The 12,602-nt window shown below is 36.2% G+C and overlaps 1 long non-coding RNA gene across 2 annotated transcripts in view; it reads right to left on the bottom strand.

Moving 5' to 3' along the window:
* The window catches only part of LOC145269407 (uncharacterized), a 49,825-nt gene that overhangs the window by 11,546 nt on the left and 25,677 nt on the right, over positions 1-12,602 (bottom strand). For both annotated transcript variants that reach the window (XR_013865033.1, XR_013865034.1), the window contains exon 2: positions 1,535-1,638. This is a non-coding gene — a long non-coding RNA (uncharacterized LOC145269407). The remainder of the gene's footprint in view (positions 1-1,534; positions 1,639-12,602) is intronic.

Here is a 12,602-nt window from a genome sequence, read left to right as displayed (position 1 = left end):
ACTATTATTTGTTCTGGTTTTACTTTTAAATAATGTTTTAGTAATATAGATTCTTATATCTGTTTTTGTCATATTTAATTGAAGTTTCTCGTTTTGATAACACCTCCTGATTTGTACAAATTAATATGTGTTTTATTGCTAAATTTAACTTCATTTTTATAATTTTATTTTTTCTTTGTTGAATTATATTGTTATAATTTTATTCTTTATAATTATGTTTTTCTAATTTAATTACATTTTTTAATAATTTCTGTTATATTTTCTAATTTTTAATATAAAAAGACATAAATAAAATATTAAAATGAGAATCATAAAATGTTTTGTGTTAAGTCCTATATGTAAAACAAAGTATTGTTCATCATCTAATTCAATATTTAGATGTTGCAATCATGTACGAAGAATATTTACTAAATAATTTCAAAAATAAATATTTGAAGTAAAAATATATTGGATCATAACTGTTATCTATAAATATAAAAGCAAAAATTTGTGTATGTGTGTTTGCTTTTTGTATATGTCTGCAAAAGGCTTTTTTCTGAGAAGCGGTCGGTCGGCTTCCAACTTCTTAAAACTTTTTATATCACATATAAATCATAATATCTATGAGTTTACAACGGAGGTCGCCTGTCTATTTAATTTGCTCGACTTTGAAAAGATGAATATTAAACATATTTTGCTCACCACATGTGGATTAGGCTTTTTCGTATAATAAAAGCAACACTAATTCTGGCGGTATTTTTCCAGTCACGATCGCCGGAAATGTCCGAAAGCAATCAGCTTTGATCAATGTGGAAATATTTTCCTTATATCAGACAATTGCTATTCAATTTAGACAATCCCCTTTTTATGGGGAGCTGGTCCCCCCCCCCCAACATCTTGGGAAAATAAAAATAAAAAAAGCGTTTCTGCAGTAAATAAAATACTGTCCCACAATTAAAGTTGACCTCATTAAATTATTAAAACGTGCACCTGCCAATTCTAAGTAATTAAATAAATTCAAACGTGTTTCTGTTAGTGTATCGCGGTGGCCCAGTGGTAAACGTCGCACGTTTTTTTTTCACACTTTAATTTCCAACTTTACCTCAAGGGTTCGGGTTCGATCCTTATACTTACCTACCAAAACTTTTTTATTATTTTAACCCCACCCCGAGTTTTTATTTACCCAAACCCACACACACCTCCAAACACCCGGGCAACGCCGGGTACCCCCTGCTAGTATAATTTAAAGGAGAATGTTGTTTATAATAAAAATCAATGCAGAGAAGTCTCTAAAAATTTTCTAGCCCACGTTTAATTTTCGTGTTTTTGCTATGTCTCTCGAAAAGCTATAAACTAGTTTGTAGTTTATTTTCAAATTCCTAGAGTTTTGTGTTTTTATTCCAAATAATACCAGAAACTGTAAACATTTTTCATCAAGTGGGTGTGGTTCGAATAAACTTATTTTATTAACATTTCTACAATACCAAATGGAATAAAGTCATACAATTATAATAATTAAAGAAATAACAGCATTTTTACAAATTCGGATAATTACCTGTTTATCAGAAATACTTTAACATTAAAGCAATGTTTTCTGTAAAAGTCAGGATCTACTGTTGAGGTGTATGGTCTATGCATTTCATATTTTCTAGAATAAATCTGTAAAAATAAAAAATCAATAAAAGTTTTACATAAAAAATGTGTAGTTTTCATTCTTAATTGGTAAAATTGCATTTATGAAATTCTAATTTTTTTAAAGATTTATCGAACTAAAAGTCAAATCTCATGCATTTTTATTTGAATATAAATATAAATCTAACATAAAATAATATAATTTAAAATCAATTTGATGTCAAGATTAAATTTTTTAATTGAAATAATTAACTACTGAATTACATCCAAACAAATATTGACGTTGCATATACAAAAAATGAGAAGATCAAATATTAGTTGGAGATGGTTATGTATTCTGTGGATTATACAAAGAAAAAGTAACCAAGTTGATATTTAATAAAGAAAATATTTTACATGAAAAATTTGCTTAAGGTTTCATGAATATTTTTGTTTTGCAATCAGAAAAATTTGACAATGATGATAATCCATATAAATATGATATAATGTTGTTAATGAAGATCTTAGATCTTTTTAAAAATTGTCTTCATATTAAAATCAAATATTTTTGTTTGTAAATGTATAGTTTACATCTTAATAAACGAATGAATTTTTTAAAAATGGACTTTTAAATTTGGACATTAGCCATCATCATGTTTCCTAAGTTATAATTTCTTATAATTAATAATGCTGTGTATAAGTTTTTTTTTATATGGAGATCACTACTTATCAAGGCCTGGAAGCCACTTGGGGATAAGGGTTATTGCATGTACAGTAATCAATGGGATTTTTTTTTGGACATCCATTCCATATAGAACAGGTTCTCTAGCTCCTCAGTTAGCTTCATTCAGTTAGTCATTCCAGTGATTTCATCTGTCACTTCTGTAGTTTCCCCATCATCATGAAATACTTCTTAATTTCAATCAGTCTGATGACTGAATAGGTGGTGTCATCTGTTGGTTTGCAATTTTTTTAAAATTCTCACATATGCATCCCTTCATGAAGGTTGTATGTCAACTCGTCTGTAGACCACGTGAAATAGGATTGATCTCACTTCCCAGTAATTCTGTAGCATGCATTATTTAATAACGTGTTGATTGATTTTTTTTAAAATCAATTTTCACCCCAAACAAGGCACAGTGCCACTTTGAAATAGAGGGCTACTATGAGGCACATAATTTGCAGGGGCATTATTATTGGAGTTGAGTAGCAAGATCACATTACACTTGAACTTCTGCATATCAGTACAGATGGCAAGGCAGAATCCCGGAAGGGAGTTCCAAAGACTTGCAGTTCTGGGGAAGAAATTATTGGAGTAAAAGGCTTTCTTACACCTAGGGATCTCTACTGTAAAGGGGTGTGACTTAGTTGCTTGTCGGGTTTGTCGAGGGTAGTCATATCGAGGAGGTACAAGTGCTTGTAGTTCGTCAGAGCATTCACCATTAAAGTATTTGTAGAAAAGGCAGAGGGATGCAAGAGTTCGTCGATGGGACAGAGGCTGAAGCCTAGATGACAGTTCAGGACCTATCAGGTTGGCGACTCTCTTTTGAACCCTGTCCAGGAGTGAGAGATGCACCAGCCCAAATGTGACAATAATACTCCATACATGGGCGAATGGTGGCCTTATAGAGGTACAAGATACTTTCAGGCATAAGTAAATTTTTTAGCATAATAGAAATAGCCAACCTTCTTTGCAGCAGCCTTGGCAATGCTCCCAATGTATCTATTCCAGTTCATGTTCCCTGTAAACATTAGGCCAAGGAGTTTAAAAGAAGTACTTTCAGGTAATGTGTTCTTGGCTATTGCTATTGGTGGTAGAGAAGGTTTCTTGTAGTTATTGAAGAAAACAAGCTTAGTATTGGCAGCATTCAATGTGACCATCCATTTTTGTCCCCATTCCACTACAGATTGGAGGTCATTCTCTAGTGTTTCTGCCATGTCCTTAGATATGTGTTCATTTGCTTTCCCCTCATGCCTGTTATAGAGCATGGTGGCATCAGCAAATATCTCCAAAACAATTTTGTCAGGGAGGTCATTCATGAATATAAGGAATAATAAAGGTCCAAGCATAGACCCCTGAGGCACATTTATATCATATTGTTTAGATGTATGACCGTTGAAAACAACTTGGATTTTTCTCTCATTTAAGAAGGATTTAATTACATTATGTATTCTTCCAGTGGTACCATATGATCTAATTTTCCTTAGAAGACCATCATACCATTCTCTGTCAAAGTGACTCATTCTAAATATCAGCTCAGTATTTATTAGCAAAATAACAAATTACTAATGTTGTTGTATGCAGGATTTTAGTGTCAGAACCAACATTTAAACTTGTGAGTTAGCAGCAAATTGTTACTGATAGTAACTTTTTTTTCTATTATTTTCTTGCAGTGGATTAGTATTGAGTATATTTTTTTCATAGCACGTCTGAAAGTCTGTTATGTAGAGCTGATCTGGTTTGTTTCCAATTCTATCTTAAACCTCACAAACAACTCCCTCCCAAATTCCTTTTTTTTTTAGAGAAACATATTTGTAAATCTGAATATCAGTCCTTCTCATGTACATTATATCAGAAAAAAAAAAAAACTAGCATCTCATTAGGTGTGTGGGCTTCATCACACATCTGTCATACTGAATAGGGAATACTCTACTGAGCTAGAGCCTCTATTCTCCAAACATTTAAACAAATGCCTAGCCGAGTTTTTCTTCTCTGAGAATTGGAAAAATACCTCTGCAGTACCAGTATTAAAGGATTCTGACGAAAGAACCTGCCCATTCAATTATTGACTGATCTGTTTCCACACATTTTTGCAGAATTCTTAGAGCCTATATTTAATCACTCATAGGTCCACTAAATAAGCTTTTTTATGACCAACAATATAGATTGTAGCATTACTTGGCATACATGGAGGATATTGCCAAGGCTGCTGCAATGATGGTGAGCTTCCTCTATCATACTACAAAATTATTCACACCCAATAGCATCCTATATTTTTACAAAGCCATAATTCATCCATGCATGGGATATTGTTGCCACATCTGGACTGGTACATCTACCCATAGTCTTTCTTAAAAAATATCTCAAAATAATATACTGTTGGCTAAGCTTCAACCTCTGTCCCATCACCATAATGTGCATCTCTGTGACTGTTTTGCAAGTACTTTAATGGAATGTGCTCTAATGAATTCATGGCACTTGTGTTCTCTCATTATACAGACCCCTGATTAATCTGACAAACAGCAAAATCTCACCGCTTCTAAGTAGAGTTATCTGTCAGATAGGATCTGAGTTGCAATATTCCTTGATTAAGAGTGAAAGAGAATATAAAACGATATGTCACATTTTATCAATTCCAAAATGTATTTGTGGTATTTGAATACACATCTTTGCTGCTGAAAATATTTTTTTTTGTTTAACTCCTTTATTTTGCATTTGTAAATGTATCTAAATCATTCATGTACATATTTACAAAGTGTCTTCAATAAGTTTTCAAACATTTTTGTACAGGCATTTAAAATTGTTGTAGACTCTTAAAACTTCAGTATGTTATTGCTATACATCTTATGAGATGATTGACCAATTTTATAATTTCCGGTTCAAATAAACAGCTACAGCAGGAATTAGGATACACTCTACTAAAGTCTGATTGTCACAGCTGGTGAATTTCAAAAATGCAATTTGGATCTGAGGACACTTTAGAAGAATGATATGCAATAAAAATTCTGTTTTAAACTTGGAAAACATGCCAGAGAAATGTATGGAATGCTTCAGACTACTTTTTGACCATCTTGCCTGAATCAGACATTAGTTTTTGAGTGGCATAAGAGATTCAAGGAAGGCAGGAAGTCTATGAGAGGTGTGGGAGGAGTAAGGAAGTCAGAACATCGGAGTTGATTGGCCAAATAAAAAATATAGTTACATGTCCAGGTATTACGAGTGTCTGAAGGTAATCTATATATATAAAAGCGAAAATGTATGTATGTATGTATGTATGTATGTGTGTTCGCTTTTTCTGTATGTCTACAAAAGGCTTTTTTCAGAGAAGCGGTCGGTCGGTTCACAACTTTTAAAAACTTTTTATATCACATATAAATCGTAATATCTCAGAGTTGACAACGAAGCTCGCCTGTCTATTTAATTTGCTCGATTTCGGGAAGATAAATATTCAACATTTGTCGCTCGCCGCATGTTGGTTAGTCTTTTTCCTATAACATCTTGGGAAAATAAAACTAAAAAAAAGCATTCCGAAGTAAATGAAATACTATCCCACAGTCAAACTTGACCTCATTAACTCATTAAAACGGGCACCTGCCAAATCCAAGTAATTAAATAAATTCAAACGTGTTTCCATTAGCATCTCGCGGTGCGGCAATGGTTAATGTCGCACTTTTTTTTCACACTTTAATTTACAACTTTGCCTCAACGGTTCAGGTTCGATCCTCATACTTACCTACCAAAACATTTTTTTTACCCCCCCCCCACCGGAGTTTCCACACACACCTCCAAACACCCGAGCAACGCCGGGTACCCCTCGCTAGTTGTTTAATATTTCTCAGTCCTATCATTGCATATCCAGACAAAGATCAGCTGCAGAGAGGCAAATTTTATCAAATTCATGTTGGTCATTGGTTGCAAAGGGTAGGTGCAAAAACTGATCCTTGTGGGAGTCTGTTTTTTTTTCTGAGATCTTTCCCAGCTCTATTTTCCATAAATTCAATAAAACAAACTTCTAGTTTGTAAGCATTTATTGAAGAATCCAGACAACTAGAGTTTTTAGTCATTTGGACTATCTTCAGATGTAGTGGATTGTGGTTCACCATATCAAGAACGGTGTGTGTGTAGTCTTGTTGGACACCTCTTGAAGTAAAAGCATGCACTCACTGATATAAGAATAACTCTCAAGTCATTCAGGAATGGCATTATAAATCACTCTTAGCTCATGTAGTGAATTGCATTAAGAGGAGTTGTGGTGGAGAATTGAGTAACAAGGAATTGTTGTGGCAAATTAAATATAAATTAGATATAGTGCAGTGAGGAATTGTTGTAATGATTTGAGTTACGCGGAGTTGGTACATTTTTTTGCATAACATCATATGCAGCTCTTTGGCAAACAAAAGCTAATAAGATGATAAACGCTCTACCGTAAGCACATTAAATAGTTGTTTGAGGTGCATGTCATTCCAACGAGTATCATGGCATCAAAATTGGTAATAGTCACCCATGCGTTGCACAACTTTGGTTTTATGATGCTGAAGATCTGCTTACATCAGGTTGACTTTCAATTCGAAACCTAGTAGGTGATGCTCTTTTCTCTTCCCTGTAATCTCTTTCCCATAGAAGACACGTTGTGAGCCTGTCTCTGCTCTATCATTATGTCCATGCTCTAGTCTATGGTTAGCCATTGCCAAACTTTCACATACAACACTTGACTAGCTACAACAACTACCAACGACTTCCTCAACTCTACACTGCGTGTCAAACTATTAACAAGATAACATTTTTATACCAGTTTCAGAAACTTACTGGTAGTTTCCTATCAAAAGCTTCATAAATATTGGCAATGCTGAGTGGCACATACTGTAAAATTTTCATACTGTTCCGCGCAATGTAAAGAAACTGCCATCATAATTGCTGAATCCATAATATTTGAGGTGTGTCAAATTATTAACAAAGTAGTTTGTTTTGTAAAAAAAAATGGACCGTAAAGGTGGTTTGAGTAATTCTGAAAAAAGTACTATTACAGAATAGCTAGCAAAAGGTAAAACTATCCTCAAAATATCGAAAATGATAGGAAGATATCATCAAACTGTGAAGAACTTTGTCAAGAACCCTACAAAAGTATGTAAGAGAGCTGATAAAGGTAAATCTAGAATTGTTTCACACCGTTCTCTACTCCAAATAAAAAATGAAGTTGTTAAGAACCCTGGGCAGACAAGTTGAGAAGTCTTTGACCAAGCCAGATTGAAGAATGTCTCAAAACGTACTCGATGTTGCCTTCTGAAAGAAGCGGCAAAGTCTGGTAAGCAACATCACATACAAAACCGACTGAAATGGGCAGAGGACAACATGAAAACGGATTTTTCTAAAATTTTGTTCATAGATGAAGTGTGTGTCACTCTTGATGGTCCAGATGGCTGGAACAAAGGATGTGTCCTGAATGGACGACATTGTCATCAGCATTTAAGGAGCCAACAAGGTGGTGGTCGGATAATGATTTGGGCTGAGATTATCAGAGGTACTTTAGTTGGCCCATGAAGTCCCAGAAGGCGTAAAAATGACGTCAAATACTTACATGGCTTTTCTGAAGGAGCACTTTGAATCATGGCTGAAGAAGCAAAGGTTGACGTTCAGAAAAGCCATTATTTTTATGCAGGATAATGCTCCCTCGTATGCAGCAAACAAAAGTAAAGAGTATTTGCAACAACTGGGGTTCTCTGAGTGACAGAAGATGGAGTGGCCTGCAAATTCACCAGATTTGAACCCAATTGAGAAGCTTTGGAGTATCATGAAGCAACAACTCTATGCAAGTGGATGCCAATTTAAGAGCAAAGATGAGTTGTAGGATGCTCTCCAAGAGGTATTGTGAGGAATAACTTTACAAAATCACAAAATTTACTACTTCTGTGAAGCAACGTCTTTTACAAGTCATTAATAAAAGATTATCACATATCCCCTACTAATTATGTCAACGTAGAAATTGCTATGTAATTATTGTGTTCTAAGCATTTTCCCTAGTTCATTTAATGTTTGAAAATTATTTCAATAAACAAGTTATGGGTATATTGTTTTTTTTCTCAACCTTGTTAATAACTTGACAAGCTGAAGTCAACAGATATTCCTATCTTCTGCTAGTTTTGATGCTTTAAATAGTATTGTAAGCATTTTCTCAGTTTCATAGATTTTTATTAACTCGTTCTTTAAATATTTAAAAAAAATGTAAACTTGTTAATAATTTGATACCCAGTGTATATTTATGCTTAAATCTAAACAATTTCTTGTTGAGCCATCACCTTAATAAAATTCTAACCAATTTTCATCATTAAAAATTACTACGCTATCACTTTATATTCATTAACACTTATCCTAAAGTAGCCTTCGAGCCTTGATAAGTGGTGGCTTCCTTATAAGAGAAAAATAGATGGTCTAATGCTTGTACACAAATTAAAGAATGAACAGAGAAATTGTCAAGGTGTTTTCTGTATGAGGATTTTAGTGAGAGTGCAGGATGGCATTATCTACATAATTCCCATCTCCAAACCGTTTTGTATATTGTAAATCATTGGATTTAAACTTTAGGAACATAATAAAAAAACTATGCATTTCCAATGGTTATCGATGTCAAAATCATCCCTAGTGCAGTTTGCTATATATATATATATATATATATATATATATATAGGGAAATGCGTGACTTATCTAACTAGCATGTGTGGATAATTCAACAGGTTGGTTGTGGAATGAAATGAATGAAGAAGAAACAAAAATAGCTGCCTCATCTCTTTATATGCCTGCAATGTTACCACCTGATATGTAGATGAGATGCTCCTGGTTGAAGATAAAAGAGGGTTGATTTTTTAGAGGGTACGTTCATTCTGAAGTTGGATTTTGAAGAAATAAGTTGAATCAGCAGTGCGTTTGGAGTTGAGAGAAGGTGTGTTACGTATACAGAAGTTTGGAAGTTGGAAATTTGGACAGTGTCAAACCTACCCAGGAAATTATTTGTGTGAAGGGCAGAAGAAATAACACTCAAGTTATTGAATTATAATATACTAGCAAAAGAACCCATCGTTAACTGGGTTCAAAAACAGCCTAGAGAAAATGGACACTGATTTATAAAAGTATGAAAGGTTATGAAAAGGAAGGGTTGTAAAGAGATAGCTTCGAATTTGGAGGTATCAAAACCAATTGAATTATAAGCTAGTTCTGCTCTCAGTGTGCAGTGACTCAAAAAGCAGAAAATGGACAGATTCGACTTTCGCTTGATACCTGAGTTTGACGGATCTACCACTGGACCATCTGTCATCGATCTGTAAACTGTACAGAATTAAAGAACCAGACACAGTCATTCCTGTGAGGTTAACCGGAGGGGCCTATGCAGTCTACCAGCAACTCGATGATGAAATCAAGCAAAGCCTGTATACAACATTTGGTATAGATCCGTTTGTTGCATGGCAACAGTTCACGAGCCGGCGACTTCACTCCAAGAAAACGGTTGACGTATACCTAGCCGACCTATGAAAGTTATCGATATCATTTCGTGGGGTCAACGACAAGATATTAAGCTGTGCCTTTTTAGTAGGCTTACCTGAGGAGATCATTAAACTGTTGCGGGCATCATCACGGATTGATGAATTGACAACAGACGAGTTATTAGCCCGAGCTCAAAACATCTGTAAGAAACAGGAGCAAATTGCAGCAGCAACTAGTATTCAACATGCAACAGTCAAACCGCATGGAAGCAATGTAGATTCTCTCCCAGGTAGTAATAAGCGTGTAGGCCCAGTGTGCTGAAATGTGGGGAGGCCAATCATTTTGCTAAGGAGTGTCGGAGTGATAGGAGGTGTATATATCCATGAGCACAGAGAACAGTACAATGCTATCGCTGCAATAAGTTTGAGCACATATCACGCAACTGTTCGGGAAACGACATTGGGGGCAAGGGACTATCGCCACCCTTGCCCCTTGCTAACCAATAAACACAGGATTACCGGTCATTGGCATTAAAATTGACGATATGCAGTGTTCAGCACTCATAGACACGGGGTGTTCCCGGTCTATAGTTAGTCCACATTACTGTCAGATGTGGCGGGAGCAACCAGTCGGTATGATGATGATCAATGGTTTATCGCGAGCATGTTGTGGTGAAGGGACAGTCACGATCTGTTACAGCCAAAGTTGACATTCTGGTGATGCAAGAAAAACCCCTTGCTATGACATGTTGATTGGAATTGATGCAATACAAGTACTAGGAGGCGTCATAATCACAGCGACTGGAGGTGTAATGTTTGGAGAAGGGAAAGAAGTCTGTGCAAACATGTCTATTGAAGAAAAGGACTTCTGTGCTACATTTGACAACAACGAAAAGGCGTGGACTGCAAAGTGGAAATGGACTATGAGCCAGGCACCAGATCGGCTGTGCAACATCATTCCAGAATATGCATTTTCCACGAAGAATAGGGCAATAGAACTTCAGATGTGGATTGATAACAGATGGTTTATACTGTACCCACAGGAACATCTGGGACCACCCAAAGGATTAATTCCACTCATGGCTGTTGAACAACCTACTAAAGACAAAATTCGGCCCATAATGGATTACCAAGAATTGAATCAACATGTTGATGCTTTCACTGGAAACGCAGACGTGTGCGCTGCTAAACTAAGAGAGTGGCATCAGAAAGGGAGTAATGTAGCACTGCTGGATTTGAAGAGAGCCTACCTGCAGATACGTGTCCATGAGTCATTATGGCCATTTCAGGCAGTGATAATCAAGGGAAAACGATATTGTTTGACACGTTTAGGTTTTGGCCTGAATGTAGCACCCTTAATAATGACAACTATTATTAAAACTGTTTTGATGCAGGATGAGACCATGGCAAAAGCTGCTTCAGCTTACATTGACATCTACGTTAATGAGGATATAATGTCTGCAGATGTGGTTCGAATAAAACTGGAATCATTTGGGTTAATAATCAAAGACCCTAAGCACCTAAAGGATGGGGTGTCCATGTTAGGCTTAGAGGTCTGGGAAGAGGGCAATACTTTGCAATAGAAGCAGGGGAGTTCGATTCCAGAGTTACCCAGTGTATTAATAAGATGCATTGTGTTTTCTATTTGTGGTAAATTAGTAGGGCATCTACCTGTCTGTGGATGGCTCCGATCAGCAACAGGAGTGTTAAAAAGACAAGTAACTGCAGTAACCAAAGGATGGGACGACATGGTGGATGATGATTCTCTCCAGCAAATGATGACTGAAACGTTGTCCAGAGTACATAGGAACGACCCTGCCAGGGGTGAGTGGCAAGTATCTGGAAACGAACTGAATGCATGGGTTGACGCAAGTTCACTGGCTACAGGTGTCGAGTTGGAACAATTGGGTGCTGTTGTGGAAGATTCATGCTGGCTTCGGCTGAAAAATGATGCTCAGCATATAAATTTGGCAGAACTTGATGTTACGTTAAAAGGGCTTAATCTTGCATTGCAATGGCAGGCTAAGGTTGTGCATCTCCACACTGACTCATTGTGTGTCTACCACTGGTTGACCGACACCATAACTGGAAAGGCTCGAGTTAAGACTAGAGCTGCAAGTGAGATGTTAGTACATAGGAGACTGGCAATAATAAAGCGTATAGATGACGAATACAGTTTGCAGGTGGACATTACCTTAGTTTCGTCGATGCAGAATTTGGCTGATAGCTTGACTAGAGTACCAAAGAGCCGTAACAGATCAATTAACACCTGACCAGATCCGTACAATACATAAGCAGAGTGGAAATCCCGGAATTCGGAGGACAACATATTTTGTCCGAAGAGTGTGTCCTTCAACTACAAGAGCATCAATCAAGGCAGGTATACGCTTGTGTAAAGAGTGTCAGCAAATTGATCCGACACCGTCCCAATGGCAAAAAGGGAAGCTTGAGGTGGAGGACAACTGGTATCAAGTAGGAATGGATGTAACGCATTATGAGGGCAAGCATTTTTTGATCTTGAAAGATTGTGGCCCGACACGTTTCACGATATGGCGTCTGTTGACACGACAGGATGCATCTAGCATTATACGACAGTTGAGAGCTGTCTTTTTTGAATGTGGTGCCCTGCTTGAAATTCACCAGCTAATGGGATTTACTGCTATGAACAGCGTGTAAAAGGAATTGATGTCACACCATCAGTGGTTAACATTGTCAATACATCATATCAAGTGGGAGACTGTGTTTGGGTAAAAAATTTTGCAGAGGACAAATAGATAAAATCATAAGTCCTCAGACCATGTTGATTGATGGTGTACCAC

This window comes from Euprymna scolopes, chromosome 45 (genome assembly GCF_053919585.1).
Source record: "Euprymna scolopes isolate OS-2025 chromosome 45, ASM5391958v1, whole genome shotgun sequence".
NCBI classification, from domain to species: Eukaryota; Metazoa; Mollusca; class Cephalopoda; order Sepiida; family Sepiolidae; genus Euprymna; species Euprymna scolopes.
The sequence above is the reverse complement of the archived record's forward strand: the minus strand, read 5'-3'. Positions and strand labels throughout refer to the sequence as shown.